The sequence below is a fragment of the Sceloporus occidentalis genome, unplaced genomic scaffold (genome assembly GCF_023333645.1).
Source record: "Sceloporus occidentalis isolate IW3139 unplaced genomic scaffold, rSceOcc1.0.p SCAF_103, whole genome shotgun sequence".
NCBI classification, from domain to species: Eukaryota; Metazoa; Chordata; class Lepidosauria; order Squamata; family Phrynosomatidae; genus Sceloporus; species Sceloporus occidentalis.
In genome coordinates, this window is record NW_028317083.1 from 3659537 (window position 1) to 3680057 (window position 20521).

Here is a 20521-nt window from a genome sequence, read left to right on the forward strand (position 1 = left end):
CTTAACCCTTTCCCATCAAGCGATGAGGACGGTTGACCTGGTGCCTATGTACCCAAGATCTCCAGGGATAGAAATTTGCCTGATAAACAAAATATAACCATAAAAAAGAACATGGTGGTTTTCTTTTATAGAGATTCTAGATGATTGAGGAAGAAACTCTGGGAGACGGCAAAAATTAAGTGTAAAAAGGTTTCAGGCGTTAGGCATATACAGTTAAAATGTGTCAAACGGATGCATCCCTAATCTAATTGCAACTGGTAACATCTTAACGACACCCGCAAATGTATTCTTTATTTCAACTTTGTGTAGGATTAACACTTTCCAGAGCTTAGATATAGATCAATGGTGATGAAAAACAATATATTTGCAACAGATTTTATTTGTCCCTCAAAGCATCAGAGATAAAAAAATAAATAAAAAAAGACTAAAGGAGCTCAATATGTCCGGCTTGGAGGAAAGAAGAGAGACGGGATGGGATAGAAACACGTCAAATAATTTAACAAAGTACAGGAAGAAAGAAGGAACAAGAGGTCATAGTCTAAAAATGGGGGTCAGAGGCTTAGATGTCACGTAAGGATGTTTTACTTTACTGAGAGGGTGGTAGATAAATGGAACAGCCTCCCAGCAGAAGTGGGTAGAGGCTAATACAGTGAGGGAGTTTAAACATGCATGTGATAGACATATGCTGTTAAAATGTTGGGTGCTTTGAGTAAGAATAAGTGAACCATTTCACCTTCTTTATTGATACCCACAAGGATCCAGACCCTGTGCATGCATTTTATGCTTTATACTCTAAAAGTATAGTAAAAACAAAAAAGCTGAGAAGGGTTTTTATGAGACGTTGGCTGCAATTTTAGATAGCCCTAAACGTTTTGCATTAATCATGGGGTATTTTATTACTTTTCATATCAGAATCTCAACATCTCAATAAGGACTAGCAGGAGATGCAATTTGGTTCCCCCACCGGACCGTCGTAACGAGTCTGTTATTTTGTTTTCTCCATCACCCTTGCATTAGTGTTTAGAAATGCATTTCATTTATTCTCATGGCACCTGATTCTGATGCACGAGCTCCGCTGACAGTTTCTCCTTGACCTCTGCCGAGAATTATAGAGCGCACACAAAATTGTAAATGAAACAACCTGCTTGAGGCTCTGTTTCTACTCCCACCATCAACAAAAAAAAAAGTATTTCTTGGTTAATAATCTTTCTGTTCTTTATTCGGTTACCTGATCCTTACATCATCTCTCGCCGTGAAGCACCAACACATATATTAAAGGAGGTTGGTTTGGAGCATCATGAATGGCAGCCAAATAACCCTTAATAGGTTTGCTACTTAAGAAGTTCCGCAGCAGCTATGAGTTCCTTGATTTGATTTATAACGGTACTGAGTATTAACTTAACATTTTGGATTCAAAATTAAAACATTTTTGGTTTAGAGTTGCATACTATACCATACTATTGAGTAATGTGTAATGCCTTTTGGGGAGATTATACATGAGAACATTGGGTCATGGACACCGTTGGGTCTTTGTCCGGTTTGGAAATTTAGAAACATAGAATTCGATGGTAGAAAAAATATTCAGCCCTGTCTAGTCTTCTCATTTTGTCCTGATATAGACTCAATCAAACCTTAATCAGTTGCTGGTCCCTTCTTAGGTTCAGGAGCCATATGTCTGTCCTATGCATGTTTAAATTCCCTCACCGTGTAACCTCTACCACTTCTGCTGGAAGCCTGTTCCATTTATCTTCCACCCTGTCACATAAGGAGAAAGTTCAAGTACGCTCTGTGTTCGATAATATTTAGATAAACTAAGCGATTTGCTGTGTGAAATTAGTCAGAACTTTACTGGACTCTCCAAAGAACTCTAGAATCATTCCTCTAGACTTATCACTCTCAGCTCATGGCCAAGTTAATAGCTGTTAATGTTTCAGAAATGAAGTCATCGTACAAGATCGCTCAATATTTCAGCAGTGGCTTGCTTTTTATAATGTATCTTAACTTGGATACAACAGCATGGAAACATTTTTCAATCTTCTGCCAGATTGGATAGTTTTTGTGGGGTTCTGGCTTTTGTGAGTTTTGTTATTATTATTATTTTTTTTTTTTGGTGGAGCTGAAAATGAGGATTGATGGCTTTGCGTTTCATAGCTGGATGGCCCCCAAAACAGTGAGTAATGTTCTGTTTTCCCCACAGGTTTGCACCTTTCAGCTGCCAAGTTGGTGGACAGTGAGCAACAGGACAGGGGGCAAGGATACCCAAAGGGTATTTTAATTATTCCACTGAGAAAAGGATCAGAGAAAAGGGTGGACATGATTTACGGTTAATATTACCCATTAAGTAATTTTAGATATATTAGCCCCCCCATCTCTCTCCTGGGGGTATACTTGGTAAACTATATAGTTTGTTGGTAAACTAATCCTTAATTTTTTTAATTTTTTTTTTTTTTTTTTTTTTTTTTTAATGGAGCCCGAGGGGCGTGCTCCTGGGTGCCGCAACTGTGCACAAGGCAGCAGAAGCCAGACTACGATACCGAGTTCCCTCACGGAGAACTCGGACAAATTCCAACCCCCCCCCATGGGAGGGTCGGATCTTGAGTCTCACCCCGAAGAGTGAGACTCCTTGCTGGCCTTCTTGAAGAGAGGAAGGGGCCAGAAGGCTCCCAATCCTCCTCCGCCAAAGTCCAGACTTCACTACCTCTAAAAAAGAAAAACAGTGTCCAAAAACGTGGTTACAAAAAACGTGTGCCAAAGAATCGTCGGGGGCAAGCCGTGAATTTCAAAAGCCGTGAATTCAAAAACAGGGAAATTAATAGGCACTCGTGTAAAAACAACGTGAATTATATAAATTAAAGAAAAATAATTTAGGGACAGGCCATTTCTGGCCTGCCGGATTCAAAAATAAAATCTTAACCCCAAGACCAGAAGGTACCTGGGGAAAAGGTTGTGCTGGTAGGCCGCCAGTGAGAACGTGCGCTCACCGTGTGCAGTGGCGTGCAATACCACACACGGTGACTCCAGCATTTCTGCCGGGGCAATTCCACCTCAGGCTCCATTGCTTTCCCGAACCCTAAGGCCAGAGGACCAGTGTCACCCCCCCCACCACAAGGGGAACTACACTTGATCTTAGCCAAAAGGCCGAGAAGCGATAAAACTAATCCTTCATTCTTTATTTAATTATATATTTAATTATTCTTAATGTTTCTACACCAAAGAGGGGGGGGGGGGGGCTCACAAGTTGCCTCACAACCTTCTTCAAGATAAGGTGAATTACATCTTATAGTTGAGAATTGTTTTTCAGTTGTGCGTTGACTTTGAACAAAATTCCAACCCAGAAATTAAGTAATTTATGAGACTCAGCTAGCAAGCACTCACCACTTAGTGAATAGTCCCCTAACAAAAAAAATGAAGGAAATGGCATTTTTTAATTATTGAAATGTACAGTTCAGACTTAAGGTTCATGTTCCAATCACTTTAAGGATTGAAATATATGCAAATTTTATGCAACATCCTTTTTGATCTGCTGTGAAATTCCTTGTGCACAATCTGATCTTCTGTACAAGAGCTGTTCTATTCTAATTATGTGTTAAGAAACTTTATTTCCAGATATATTTTTAGTAAAACTTTTGAAACGGAAGCTTTCTGCTTTATACAATGCAGCCAGTTTCAGCAGATCAAGATTACCGTGTCCAGAATGAAAGACATGTTCTGATTCACGTAACAAATAATTGTTTTGGCACAACATTACAATCGCCAAATATTTATATAATAGATATTATATAAGGAGTGAAATTAAAGAAGGGAGCCTAGCGGGTGGCCATGTATTTTTTTTTTGCTTGCGCACATCTATTGAGCTGGCATCAACATGGCTGTCCCCAGTGAGAAATAATGAGAAATAAGCCCTTTCTAATATGTTACATAAACTGGGGCTGCGATCACGTCACAGACCACACGGTTTACATAAAATGTTATGTTCCACGTACATCTGTATGTATAAATTGTATTTACCTTTCAAAATAAATAATCTGTCTTTTTTTAAATTTCTGTGTCGATCTTCTTAGATATGAGAAAATATTAGAAAAGAACAGGAATGGAAAATATTCTTAATATAAAAGTGTAGTTCCAGGAAATAAATAATACTAATAAATAAATGGAGCACACTCTGTAAAAAAAAAAATTGTAATTTATTTATAATAATGTAATGCTGTTGCACAGTAAAATGGCAAATGTATGTTTCGACCTTTATGTGCTGGGTCTTCGTCAGGGCAATAAATAATAATAATAAAAAAAGGTAAAAACAGGCTTGTTTTTTGCCTTTTATATACCAGGGGATTTAGCAGGAAAAGTACATCAAAGACACATCATTAAAAAACATTTATATGAGATACAAGGGATGCGGTATCAGCGTTTGATGGGACGTTTGCTTGAAGACCCTTTGCTGAATAGCATTCCGTTTTCCATTACTTTATATTTTAATAATACAGCACCAGTAGGTTCTGTAGCGCTACTACAATAAGGGGGAATGAAAATTAACAATACAATTTCAAATAACCTGATGATTTAACCCCTTAAGGACAATAGGCGGTCCCTAAACCCATTGAAAACAATGCATTTTCCGTACATGTACAGGCTTTGTCATTAAGGGGTTAAGCGCGTCTGCTTTTGCCCCATTCATATTTTTGCAAGGATGGCTCGATCACTTGCAGTTAAAAAAAAAAAAAAAAAAAAAGCTTTGTTACCATAGCAACAAAACAGAAGTTTCTTGAAAGTGTTAGATTTTGATGTTTTTAACATATACTATCTTATTCTTATCTTACTCTACGTCATCCCTTTTTGCGCTTATCAATAAAACAATACACGGAGCACGTAGACTGTGGATTACAAAGTGCCTGGTTATAAAGAAATGAGAACGAAACCTCTCTGAAATCCATGTGCTAAAGAAATATTTTCATATTGTCCCTCTTGAGCTGAGGCCCTGTAAAAAAAAAAAGTAACATAAATAACACAGCATTCATCTAGTCTCTGGTTTGGAAGTGTTGAAAATTGCACATCGCCAACAGGACAGTGATAAATGAATTCTCTTTGGATTAAAGTCATGTAGATTCAATAAGACGTCTGATACCATCACAGTGAATGCCGCTGTATGATATCGGACTGGTTGGATGTCTTTTTTCTGTAGGATAGCTGGTAATGATGCAGTTATAGAGTAAGATTCTTGATAAGAACTTGTTTTCTTTTTATTATTAACCTTTTTTTCACTTTCCTGCTACATTTGACTTCCCAATGGTGTTTAGATAACAATATTCCATCACCTCAAGTAACATTAAACTGTTATTTTGAAAACGATTTATTTCTATGAAAAGTAAGGTTCGCACAATGATTATCTTAAGTGTGAGGTGTCAGTAAAACAACTGATCACCTTACTGACTTGTGCATTTGGATTTGTACAAGTTGTAATTTTACCGAAATTGGCCAATTTTGTCAATTCGTACAAAACTCTGAAAACAAGGAGGGACCCCCAATAAAACAAACGAAAATAAAGCAAAGAGCTCTGAATTTTCTTTTGAATTTTGTTTGTTTTTCCACTGTCACTTACACACTCTCTATTTCACACTCTCATTCATGTTCTCTCACATTCTCATTCTCTCTCAAGCTCTCTCTGAGCGTACCCCTACCTTCTCCACCTACTGCTTCTGTTCCCCTATCTCCGTGCAATGCAGCTCCACTTCTCATCTTGCATCTTCTTTTGTCTCCTTTCTTCTTAAGCTGCTTCAAAATTGTCTACTTCTCCGTGGCCAATGGGACATGACTTCACGGTAAACTTTAGCAAAAGGAAAGAGCATCTGCGCACACTGTCTCCCGTTTCTCCAATCGGGTAGAGGATGTGCCCGGAAGCTTCACTGTTTTGTGAAAATTCATCGGAGGTCATGTCCTGTTGTCCACGGAGAAGCGGACAAAGAACAAAGAAAGAAGGTAGAAGGCAGGAGATGGAAGACAGAATAGAAGATGCAAGATAACAAGTGGAGCTGCATGACATAGAGAGAGGGACACGGAAGCAGTTGGCAAAGAAGATATGGAGACATTCAGAGAGAGCGCGAGAAAGTGAATGAGAGTGTGAGAGAACGTGAATGAGAGAGCATGAGGGAGAGTGTGAGAGAATGTGAAAGAGCATTAGAGAAAGAATGAGAGTGAGTGACAAAAATCCCCCCCCTCGATATTCTGAAACGACAGAATTTGGACAACACTGGTCCTTTCTTTGATCTGCCTTAACAATAGTATTATTTGTTCTTGGAACAACTCAATACATGTCCACGTTGTTTAATTCCCTACTTTAGATGCTTAGAGTTATTTATATAAAATAGTATTTTTTTTAAAAAATCTCTCTTTCCTATTCCACTCTCCAGCTTTAACTCATACTCTTGTGTCCAATTTTCTTTTTCAAAAGTTTACTTTCTTAATCTCCCTTTCTTCACTAATTGTCCAACATATACTAAGATCAAGAAGTCATTTCATCCCGGTTATTAGTTTTGTTGTTGCAGACCACAGCAACTCTTCTTTCTGAATAAACCAGTCTGTTTATCTAAATTAACACCACAGAACAGCTTTAGTTAAAGTGTTTATGGATTCTCAAATTCATCCGAAATCATTACTTTCAAGTGTTTATGCTTATACAACATGGTAATTTGTATTCCTTCCCTCTGAAGCTATGGATTAAGGAATGTACTTCCATAGCTGGCCATGCGATTACTGTAATTAGACACACCTGTGCTTCAATGAATATGCATAAAGAATTGGCTTTCAGCTTTTTGCGGACTTTTACATAAAAATTGTCTGTTTCACGGGGTTTCAGCTTTGAATTTTTCGGTCTCCAGCCAGCAGCTGGCGTTTGCTTTCTTATCAGAGACAAAGAAGAAGGTTAGAGAGTTCTAGATAATCCAGATCACAATGCTAACCAAAGTCCTTCCAGGACATTACCTATTCAAGCCCAACTCCCCATCCAGTTAAGCTCATTTTTCTTCAGGCATATTGTTATCAGTAACACAATACAATACCGGTAGCGCAACTGCTAACTGTTAATTGCAGAGAAGAAACACTAAATGTTCATAAAGATTAAGAAAGGAGATTCTCCCAGGGTGGGGGGGGGGTGTATAGAGAAGAAATGCAAACATCTTAATACAACGTCATGGAAGGAATCTTAAATGACTCTAATTAATCCACCCGCTGACGATCTGGGCAGGCGTCATATTGACTGAAACTAAACCCAAGAACCTAATTCATCGACAAGTTGGAAGCATCTCAATTTTCAGTTGACCTACAGATACCTAAAAAAATCTATTGTAATTAGGCATTTACATTTAAATTCTTGTGAGCGTCTACAATATACTTCCAGGGGACCAGAAAAATAGTCACCTCGATCATAGTTGGCCTATGTTTAATATAAAACGATATCAAACATAGACACATAGAATCACATGGCAGATCAAACTCATTCGGCACATCTTGTCTGCCCATTTTTTCCTCTTCTCAGATCTTAATCACTCCTTCAGGGTAGTTTTATGCCATTAACGTGCATGTTTACATTCCCTTACTGCATTAGTGTCACCACTGGGAGGCTGTGCCGCGTATCTACCACCCTCTCAGTAAAGTAAACCTCCATACATTACATGTAAACCTCTGACCCTCTAGTTTCCGACTATGTCCTCTTCTCATCGCATTTCTCATCCTGGCTCATTGAGTTAAATCAAGAACCCAATTATGCTTTTTAGTCTCTTTCATACAGAGCTTTTACCGGCATATTAATACTTTTTCAAAAGACAGACTGGGACCTTTTCCGAGATGATGTTAACGCAACATATTTTTTTATATTTTAATCCCCAACTAAAGTAGCTAAAATTAAGCAGAAAAGGGGAAGAAAAAAAAAAAGAAAGTTGTTGCTGTTTCCAATAGCTGGAAAGAGAAAGCTAATACTCTGTGTCTCAGAACATAAGATAATTTATTTCAGCTTGTATTGAAATCAGCCCATTGCTACGTCCCTCTAATGAAAGATCCGCGCCTAAGAAAAATTAGATTCATAGCAAGTTCAACTATTATTTAGGGATTCTGTCACCAAACTATAAAACCTCCCTATTTCTTTCTCTTTTGCTGTGTCGTGGCGTTATATCAATGTGATGTATTATCACAATACAACTTGTGTTACAAGATTAAGGAAATGCCAGAAAAAAAGCAGCCAGGACTTGACGGGAATTACTTAGAGCTTGGAAGGTTAAAAAAATCATCTACATTTTGAGTGAAAAAAAATGTACGCACCGGCACAGAATATAGTTAAATCAGTAGCAAGAGAAGTTTACGAGCACACTGATTTATTCTGATATATTTTAAATATTCTTTGGCCAGGATGTATATATATACAGGTTAACCCCTTAAATACAATGGGCGGTCTCTAAACCCATTGAAAACAATGCATTTTGAGCCCGTACATGTACGGGCTTTGTCATTAAGGGTTTAATGTATCCTATATCCCCGAACTATTTACATACTGTTACAAAAAGTATTCTCTTTTCAGCAGGTAAGCAGTCCCACCATTACTTTTTTGGGGGGAGATACTCTACTTTTGTGGTGACAATAAGTGCTCCCTTGCACGTGATGTTCAATGGAATTATTTGTTTGCAACATTTTTTGTAATAAATATCCACCCAAAAAAAAAAAAGTCATAAGGGTGAGCATATGTAGCATGAAATGCAATATACAAATGAATGCATCTACAATCTTGAGTTTAAAATATTTTGCAGCTGGTTAAAAAAATATTTTTAATTTTTATATTTTGGTGAATTTACATCACATAAGTTATGGTGGGTAAAGGGAAAACCCTTCCGCTTAAATTTAAGGGGTAGTAGAAGCATTATTACACACTCATCTACAAACACCAGACAAGCCAGAAATCTCATGGCGCTGCCACAACCACAAGGGATTCTGGGTAGGCGTTTGCAAATAAGGTTAACAATTATCAACTTTGCCTCTCGAAAGCAATTGCCTGCTGTACAAGACAGCCTTTAGATAAAACTCAGGAAGCGGTGCAATAGCCAGATCACCGCTCATGGACAGCTGTTTCGTCCTAAATGGGACTCGTCAGCATGAGGTTGTGATACTGGCTTAATAGTTGAGGCTTGGGGTAGCCAAGAAATACCATTACAGGACGACACAGGTAGGCACCTTATTTGCATTCGCCTACCCAGAATCCCTTGTGGTTGTGGCAGCACCATGAGATTTCTGGTGTCTGTAGATGAGTGTTTAATAATACTTCTACTACCCCCTTAATTTTAGTGGAAGGGTTTTCCATCACCTTTACTCACCTTAACTTATGTAATGGTATTTCTTGGCTACCCCAAGCCTCAAGTAGCGAACCACAATCTCAAGTAATGCTGCATGTTAATTGCTGCTGCCGCCGTCGCTGCTTTTTCTTGTGTCTGGAGTTTGCAATGAGCTGCTACCACCTGGGTCCTCTAAGGGATTGCTGTGTTCATCTCTTCAGCCATGGCTTGTGACTGAGCAGTTGTGGTAAAGCTGGGCCCAGTAACTCTTCAGCCAGGCTGTGTTTTCCTGACTGGGATGATGAAAGGCTAGCAGGGCTAGAAGGCACCCATTGCACACAGCTTTCTGACTTGGATGAATAGTAAAGAAAGTTGGGGTCCTGAGCCTTCTTGGTGTAAAATAAGAAGTGTAAAAAGAGATTGCAAAAAAGTTGTCCGTGAGTGGTGATCTGGTCGTTGCACCTCTTACCTGAGTTTTGTCTACAAGCTGTCTTATACAGCGGGCAATTACTTTCAAGTAATCCATGTATGAAGTGGATATAGAGGCAAAAGGTGATAATAGAGAATTTACGAGAATACCAGAACATACACCTTCTAGCCTAGGGTAAAAATAAAGGGCCTCATCCCTGACCTCCCCCTCTCGTAACAAAAACACTCACTCTAACACCACAGTTCAATGCACACACTCGTATCTTCACACCAGTTTGCACTATTATGCCGCCACCTCCGTGAACAGGCCAGCCTAATTCAAACCGCTCTGGTTAAAGGATCTGCACTGGTCAGGGGCAATTGCCAGGCAAGTCTGTTCCTACAACACAAGTCTTTCATCAGCACACTATTTATTTCCCATAGCAGGAGCAAAAATATATCATAATATAATTTTTCTTAAGCCCAAAAACTTTTTTTCAAACTTCAGACATCCCTCTGTCATCAATTCATAGCAACATCCAGTGCTATTCCACCCCTAAAGCAAAGACATTTGTCTTAGTTCTCCCGTAACACACAGAAATTGAAAAAGAAGTGTTGACGTATAGAATTTTTTTTTCACTCAAGAAAAAGTATTAAGGCAAAAAAGACCTGTACTTTGTTACTTATCTAAATGGACACAAGTTATACTTTTCCAGGTATTATAATACACCTGTGTAATTTATATATTGTATGTAGGCAACTAATTTATATATGTACACCTTTAGATTATTCATAATTAGACATGCTGATATGGAGCAATGGGTTTTTAAGATTTCATAATCTATGATGCCAAGTGTGAACATCTCACAGAAATCAGACAAAGATTTGGATCTCTATACATTTTGTTTCCTGTTAATCTGATTCGGTATCCCCTACAACACTGTCAAGTCCTGTGTTCCCTTGCCCAAAGAATGAGAAAAAGTGGGTGTTCAAAAAGACCAAGATGTTTAACAAGCATGAAATAATAAAACTAATACAATGAATAAAACGTCATAACATTCTGCAAACAAATAATCAGCCAAGCCTGGGGGGGCTGCCATAGGAGTATGGGGTAAGCCCATACTGAGCCCTCCAGACTGGCACCCAGGGGAACACATGTTCCTCTCCCACTAACCACTCAGGGAAGTCCCTACTGAACCTGGTTCTGCAGGCCTTCACCCTTAGGTGCCAACCTGGCCTTTAACCAGATATCTCTTTACATTAGGAAAAACAGGTAGACTAGATGGGCCGAATGGGTCTGATCTGACATCAAATTCTGTTTGTCTGTGTTCTTAGTGTTAAAAATGAGCTTCTGCTCTGATGTCATAGATCAACGTGTTTGGCAGAGGTTTTAAGATAAATATGTTCTCAATAGGTAGTCACTAATTTATTTTTTTTTAAATGCTTTATTGGATCCCAAATATAGCTCTCACCTTATCTCACGTTTTGTTATTTTGTATAATTAAACACATGATCTCTTCCTTCTGCCTTGACGTCATCTAGTCAACACTCTTTTATGATAATCAATAATTGTTGGTTTTATGATATTTCAATGCTACATTTACAGTTACCAGACCTATTTGACTCATAACAGATACCTTTATGTAGACAACCCTCTTTTTTTAACTTTTTTTCCATTATTTTTCCTGTAGGTTTCCATTCCATTCGCTTCCTTAGATTTTCCTTTGCTTTCAATTCTTTCCCTTAAATTTTCTTTCTCTTTTTTCTTTCTAATTAAATTTCCTATGTTATCATTTGTCCATTATGGCAGGCCGTTAAGCTAGAACACACAGGTAATATAATTTCTTCTCCAGTTTAAGGAGTTTGTACTGTGCCACATTTAAGAATAGTAGCCTACAGCCATCATTATTTCATTATGACCAAGCTCATATCCACAAATTACTTTCAATCTATTATAAGAATGACAGCACAACGGAAGTCCCTCTTGGTGGGGTAGCCAATCTGTTCTGTACCAATTCCTTCTCTACCCCCAAGAGTTCTGGCTCTTGTCTCTTCTGCTGATCTCACAACTTGATAATCACTCCAGGGTCTTTCTTTTGCTCTACTGAAAAACAACAGAATACATGTAATCTCCCTTCGTAGAAGTCCTATATTGTGTTGTGGATTCTGTATTTTGTTACCCCCCCAGCATTTTTGTCCTAATGGAAGTAAGATGGCCATTCAAACAGTCATTGATCATCATAGGATGGTGGATGATGAGAAAAACAGAGATGAAGAAAGTATCTTTATCATTTGGATAATATATCATGGTTGCCATAAAAGTAAAAACTGCTAATAATGTAATTTTCAAATTAGTGATATTAATTAAAGTACTATTTAGGGATATCTCAGGGAAATATTTTCTATGATAGGGTCCTCCCTCCACCCTAGTCCTTTCATTATATGAGAAATATTAATAAAGATGCTAAATTTGGCTCTGACACTCCACATAGCTATTCCAGAGAGCACAGAACCCTTTTCATGATAATCTAATTGCAATGAAAATCATGCAACGCACCTACTTTACTGCTGTTCCTCTCTATGTTGCCCATATCCAGTTCTACTTATGATGTTAAAAAACATAATTTAACAGATGATGACATCATCAGTGCGTATAAAACAAAAAGTACATTGTTTGTCACTTCCATGGTCGTTCAGTGGAAACCAAATTATTGTCTTTGTTAGAAGCCTTCTTGCTATAGTTGGTATTTTCTTATAGGATATTGATTGACAGATGTATACACTTTTCTTTGAGCTAGGGGGTCACAATTGTGAGCAGCTAAAAGGAAATATAATATACGGCAATCCTGATTGTGTTTTTAAAAGGTATTTGCCACTAAACAATAATTGTAGTCGCTATCTACTTGCAAGGTACTATTATTATCTATAGAAATGGGTCAGGTTCCAGAATACCTTTAATAATATAAAGAATAACTGAGGGTCTCTCCAGGCAGACATCTTTATCCATACAAGAGAGAGGTACATTAAAAGAAGAATTCTACTGAAGCCAAGTCTTTGAGGTAGAAAAACATACATTGTTCTAGAATAGAATGTTGGATTTCTTCCGGTCTCCAGAAAAATACGTTAACTGAGCACACTGTATTTTTTGCACATTGATTTTGAATGAAAGCTCAAATCTTTAATCTAGGATACCTAAAGAGAGTGGAATTAATCAAAGATTTTCAGATAACAGGACTTTCTCCAAGATTTATAAAAAACAAATAATGTTGCTGAGAATAACTGTACTGGCTTAAATATAATACATAATTTTTCAGAAATAATCACAAAGTTCTCCTAAATATATAGTCAGAACTTTATTACCTTCTACTAAAATTTAGGGGGTAGTAGAAGCATTATTAAACACTCATCTACAGACACCAGACAAGCCAGAAATCTCATGGTACTGCCACAACTGCAAGGGATTCTGGGTGGGTGCATGCAAATAAGGTCACTAATTAGCCAGATCACCACTCATGGAGACAGTTTTTTTTTTCTTTTTTTCTGTGGGACACTGCCCAGATCTCACCAGAAGGCCAGGGCCCAGCAGTCTCCCTTAAGCTTCTATGGGGGACAGCCCAGATCCTGCCAGAAATCCAGGCCCAGCAGTCCCCCTTGAACTGTGCAGACTTCTGATGCAAAAGTCCGGATATTTTTTTTTGTCAAACAATGATATAGCCTGGCTGCTTCATCCTTAATGGGACCCATCAGCATGTGGTCAAAATACTAGCTTAATACTTTAAGGCTTGGGGTAGCCAAGTAATACCATTACATAAGTTATGGTGGGTAAAGGTGATGGAAAACCACAAGGGATTCTGGGTAGGCATATGCAAATAAGTCCAATAATTATCACCTTTTGCCTCTATATCCACATTATACACGGATCCCTCGAAAGTAATTGCCCGCTGTACAAGACAGTCTTTAGAAAATACTCGGGAAGAGGTGCAGTAGCCAGATCACCGCCCATAGACAGCTGTTTCATCCTTAATAGGACTCATCAGCATGAGGTTGTGATACTGGCTTAATTGTTGAGGCTTGGGGTAACCAAGAAATACCATTACAAAAGTTATGGTGGGTAAAGGTGATGGAAAACCCTTCCACTAAAATTTAGGGGGTAGTAGAAGCATTAGGGGAATGGTCCAATGAAATGTAAAATTTCACTGGTTGCGAAATCGCTTTTTATAGAGAATAATGTACGAATATACAATGTTCCACCACATTTATTGCATTCCATAGTTTTTAGAGTGGGATGCAGATCATGGGAACAGGAAGTAAAGATGGCTGCTCCTAGTATGGGTGCATTCATTTTACCCCATATTTTAAGGCCCGTAAAAACTAGAAGTACCCCCTGTTTACAGGTTGCAATTCCCAACAATCCAATCCAATGTAACGCAACTCAAATACCCTCTATTAAGATGTCATCCGTATATCGCCACGATGAGGAAACGTTTGGAATTTTGCAGTAGTTCCAAGTAGAAGCCACGTATTAAATGCACCATTCCAATATATTATTCAAACAGCAGTGTCTGGGAGATGTATCGGTATTCTTTGTATTCTGGAATTATATCCCAGTCTCTTTCTATATTGTGACTGGCAATATAAGGGCGATCGGTCCAGAATCACAATGAAGATACAGTTAGAGACCGGTTAGGACTATTTCTCCTGAATATGCGGCCTCCGGTTTATTGCAAGTGAAGGTGTAATTATTTCATTATGATTTCCTGTGAAGTGTGAAAACTATCTCTAGCAATTCCATAAACGAACTAAATGCGGCACGCCGCAAGACGTGAATGTTAATTGAAATTGGAAAGGCGTTTACCCGGCAGTACTGCGTGACCAACTGCGGCAAAATGTACTTTGTTAGCTTCTTCTGCAGTGAATTCCGACGCTTGCAGCATAACCCGGAAAATATGGAACAATGCACCAGTTCAAAAGACTGAAGGTTTGCTTTTTGTTTTTCCTGAAAGCCATAGTAATTTTGTGGTTACATATGTATTAACCTTTTAATTTCTGCCAAATGAAAGGGGCAATCATTAGGCTGCTAATGGAACTGCCACGATGGCCTCATGATCATGAGTTTGTTGGACATCATGGGAGCCATAGAGCCATTTATAAATGGGAAATCAGCAGGAACATTCTGTTGGTTTCTATGGTGATAAGACCTCTTTTCTGACCAGGGTTTTTTTTTTTTTACTGAGTAACTGCTCACAATAATGAAGAAGGGGTATAGAATATGGGGACTATTGTTCCAATAGTTACCAGCCACCGCCACCGCCACACAAATAGCACATGAAGCTGTGGTTGCAAGTGAGTCTGGTATACAAAGGCAGCCAGTCTGCATTAAATAACATGTCACGGTCACAGATGTGTATTTATACTGAAGCTCAAAATGACAGATTGAATTACACAAGGTGTTGAGGTTGCCGATGTGTTATTGGGGTGCATGTGACTTGACGTTCCTTCGTTTCCATAATCAATGATAGGTATTAACATTTGCTGAAGCCCGGACTTTCGTTGCAGGAGAAATGAAGTAGGATTTATCTCTATAGAGTGCTCCTAACTTGATTTGTCGTTTGGATGTCAGCAGATCAATGGGTCAATCAAAGGTTAAGTAGGAGTCAAGAGTCTGGAATATGTTGCAATTTGGTCTAAAGGTCTATGTATGTATATACAGGGGGTCTAGCGGGACCTCTCTAGCTGTCGTTGATGCCTTCTTCACACTCTGGCCGGCTACTCGGATCTAGATAATACTCTGTGTAAACCAGCTCCAAACGAACCACCAGATTAACGACATGACTCAAGATCAGATCCAGAAGGGCATTTTATTGGGAGCGGGCATAGTTTATATAGATGAGTTACCGGGGGGGGGTGAAATTGACACACGCAGGAAACAGGAAAGGATTTACATAATATAACATACAACATAAAGGTACGGCTAGACAACATCGGCACCAGACTAATCTTATCGCTGATACAAGAAATGGTGAATAAGTAGCAAAGGTGAACGGAAACGCGACATGACAGGCAATCAAGTTATTAACTTATTGGTTAAAGGGGAAAGTGTTACTGTTACCATATAACTCATTAAAAAACGTATTGCTTGTGTCTTTTTTTGTTCAATAGATAATGGTATGGGTGTTATTCATCAATGGATGGCGTACCATTTTCCCCAAGTAAAACAGAAGAATTTATTTTTTTAATTCTCACTTTACCCCACCCTTACAAAGGTTGATCAACATTAATCAGCAACTTGACAAAAGAGGAGAGACCTCTTCATCACGGGGAATAATGATTCAGATCCCCAAAATAGCCGCTCCCATCAGGTCAGGGCTGGCCATGCAGCACACTGGGCGGATGCCCAAATGCCCCATACATGCCTACTGCTGCTTCAGCTGCTGGATCTATCTATCGAGGGAGATCAAATATCCTTTAAAAGAAACACATATCTGCTGTATTATTTGTTCAATGTTTTAAAGCATGTTGGCATTAAAATGTGATTACCTCTAGTTTTTATAGATGTTAGAACTATTTTTAGAACTCCTACTTGTGCACAGGTTATTATAGCAAGAAATGTTCTCCTTGTAAATAGGTTACAAACCTCTCTATCACCATGAATAAACTTCTGTTTAGATTTGCTTTATCATTGGAAAAAAAGATGAGTGCTTTTCCATCATACTCAGACAAAAGCTTCATTCTGCTATCCTCTGTATGGGTGCCTGGAAAAGCAGTAAAAAAAGTATGGGGCAATATTACAAATTGTGATTCCACGGAGTAACAAGAACATTCTTTTTACATTCCAATAATTTTACTTTGTTATGTATATGCTGCCCATGTACATTATATCGACAAAAGTATTGGGACACTGACAGGTACACCAACAGGGACTTTGGTGACTTTGCATTCTAAATATACAGACATTAATATGTAGTTGGTTCCCCCCAGCTATAGCAGCAATCACTGTTCGGGGAAGGCTTTCCACAAGATGTTGGGGAGTTTCTGTGGGAATTTTTGCCCATTCATCCAGTAGAGCGTTTGTGAGGTCAGACGCTGATGTAAGATGAGAAGGCCCGGCTTGCAATCTCCGTTCCAGGTCATCCCAAAGGTGTTCGATGGGGTTGAGGTCAGGGCTCTGTGCGGAACGGTCATATTCTTCCACACCAAACTTATCCAACCATGTCTTCATGGACCTTGCTTTGTGCTCTTTGTGTTGGCACACAGTTGGAAGCCAAGCATTGCCCACAATATAGACAAAGGAACAACTATGTTTTCAGAGGGTAGACAACTTAGCTAACTATCATTTAGATAACTGAATAATAGTTTTTTCACCTTCACTAAGTTTTCTTTCTTTATACGATAGAAACACAATAGCCGGTGTACCGGAGGCGGCTAGCCTCTAATTCCTGTTTTTTTCTTTAGAGCTTTTGGACCAAAGGAGGTATATGTAGAGCTGTAGAGATATTTATTGATTTTTGTTCTTTTCATACTTTTTTTCTGTTCTCAGACTGCATCTAGAAAATCTAATAGTTCATAACCTGTAGATTTTATCAAAGCTTTTATAAATTGTAACCTTATTTTTTTTTTTTACATGTCTAGTATATCTTGCTGTGTTCCCATGCGGCACTTTGCGTATAGAGGAATGGAGTAATGGATTCTGAAGGTGGTAAGGAAGTACTGAAGGTGAAGGTGCTCTATCAATACGAAGACAATGAAAGCATTACTAAGCTCTTTGTGTAATTATAGACATTCCTCACGCATCAGCCTTGGTTCGTTTCTGAGAAATGTTCACCATTTACTGGAACAGTCCCCAGTGCCAGCTCTTACATTATAGACGTTATCGCCAAGATGTAGTTTGATAGACGATAGATAAAGGCTTTGAACTACATGTTCAGCCCACTCTTTCTTACACGTGAAAAAAAGAGTTTCGCTCTTTAAATTACATTTCTAATCACCTACGAAGGTTTGTTGAACCAGAAGTTCCTAGTTCTAGAGCTCAAAAACATCAGGGTTCCAAAGTCTTTAACCAGCAACATGGATAGTTGAGTTGGTCATGCAGGCCTGGAGTGGCCATCTGGCACACTGGGCAAATGCCTGGTGGGCTGCTGGCTGACGGTGCCACTCCAGAGGCAGATCACGTGCTGCATTGTGTAGCCAGGGGCTGGATATGGCCGAATGCACACTACTGTTCCAGAAAATATACCGTATTGGCTCGGATATAGGCCGCCCCCGTATATAGGCTGCACCCTAAAAGTTTGGTGCTTTTTTAAAGAAAAAGTTTTTTTCTTTAAAAAAGCACCAAAAAAACATGCTGCCACCCCCCCCGAGATATGCTGTCACTGTCCTCCCTCCCCGAGATATGCTACCACTGTCCTCCCTGCCCGAGATATGCTACCACTGTCCTCCCTGCCCGAGATATGCTGCCACTGTCCTCCTCTGCCCCCCGAGATATGCTGCCACTGTCCTCCTCTGCCCCCCGACTTACCGGAGCTGACTCCCGGGTGTCTTGCGAGGCCGGCGGGGGACATCTACGCAATACGCGTATACAACTTCCGGTGCCGGATGCTGGCAGGGGAGGCTGTCTGAGCGTATCGGGGAGTAGGATGCAGGTCCCCTGCACCGCTGCGGGGGATCTGTATCCTAACCCCGCTGCCTGCCCGGCCTGCCCGAATATAGGCCGCACCCCCACTTTAAAGACTTAAAGTGGGGGAAAAAAGTGCGGCCTATATCCGAGCCAATACGGTATTCAGTTTCTCATGTAACCAGGCAAAGGCTCTCATTGAGGGCAACTGTCTCAGATAAGAGGTTTTATTTAATGATATATACAGTTGTGGTCCTTTTACATCAGCATTAGGCGAAGATTATATTGAAAAGGAACCCTTTGCATAGTTGATAAGAGTATTTGGATATGCTAATCCTGATCTCTCTGGGGTAATAATAACTCCTGTCTTTGAAAGTGAAAGCCAAGTATAATGGCATAATTATTTTGGTTTTTTTGTATGCAAAGATTGATATGGCAGATGCACATTGGATCCCTTTGGCAGGCAGTGAGCAGCGGGCTGATCGATTCTGGGTACCGATCACAAGGTGTAGATAATGCTTTTGTGCATCACTGGTGATAAAACAATATCTCAGTACAATAACAATAATGTATGTGTACCAGGAAACATTCCAACAAGCCGGACCGGAGAGATAATGCAAAGCATTTCCACACTTGCAGAATTCCAACTGGTTTTAAAACCATAAAAAATGTATTTGACAATTCTAAGAAATTTTGAAATTTAAAGTTCTAAGTTATACACCTATATTCAAGCAGGGAATATGACAGTTCATAAAAAAAAGGCATTTTGAATACTGCTACATATATGCTACTACCATACTCAGGTGCTTCCTAGAGTAGGATATCTGCAACTCTCCTTCCCCTGGTTATATGAAGTGGTGAGGCTAGCTAATAGGTGGCTTTAGAATACAAGCAGATAACTGGGGTCCCTGGAATTGTGTCACCTTTAGTCTGTATCCCCATGGTGTCCATATTTGCGCTGGGGGGTGTGGAGAGGTGGTAGTGGTGCTGCTGACCCCAGATGTGGGTAAGGCCGGCCCCAGAAGAGCCTTGCCCGATTAGCCACCTAGCGACACTAGCATCATGAGGAGGCTATATAGGACTGCAAAGAGGGTCTGAGTCCATGGGGTGAGATCAGAGGTTCTCCACAACCAGCCCATGCTTCCCACGGCCCCCAAAAGAAGGACAGTGGGGCAGCTACATAGGACAGCGGGACAGTGCCCCAAATTGAGACTGTCCATTATAAACTAGGACTGTCCATTGAAAACTAGGACTGTCCCTTGGAAACCAGGACTGTTGGGATGCTGTAGTCAGACTCTTCATGTTAGAAAGAACGTACAATTGAATCAATACAACCCCCACAAAAACTATTATTAACACACATTCCATCTACGAACACTCTAAACATTTTCATTTTACGTGATTAAGCTGCATTTTGCATACATAGCCTTTTAATGTTAGTTCATCTTTTTAAACTGGTTTCTGTGCTGTTGCTTAGCAACCAGTGAAACAGCGTCATGCAATCTCTTTCACCTGTGCCCCAAAGACATTATGTTAAAATGTGCCAAGAACATTAGCAGTTTGCTAGAATACACATTATTCAAATATGTAAATACTTTCAATTTATAATCAGAAAAAAAAGAGGACAGACTTTAACGAGAATATTTAACCCAATAAACAAATACAAACAAGCATTTAAGAGGATAGGAAAGCAGATGAATTTGTGCCATATAATAAACAGATAATTCTTGGATATTTTCCAAAAATATGTTACAAAAATGTTGCTGCTCACTTTTATTTATTATTTATTATATTTATTTTTAATATCTCAAACTCTGATTGTGGCTCAGTATATATTTCAAGAAATGATGTCATCTTTTCGTCTAGAAATGATTTGAGGTCACTTTCATGCTTTTTTCATAAACTTTGCAAATAAAGTTGCAGCATTCAGAAACAACATGGAAGTAGATAAAAGACAACATACGGCATACTTTTGCCTTTGTCTGCCAAATGTAAATTATTTATAATTTGGCCTATAAATTGTTAATAATCATTAATAATCAACAGTTTCTGATTAACAGTCGCTGCGAACGTCTTCTCTGCCAGCGACTATGACTTCTTAACATCCTGGGAACTAAAAAGTTGCGAAACTGTTTTGTTTTTTTTGTAGTATAAATTTAAGGTCGCCAAAGAATATTTTAATTCCTAATAAGAT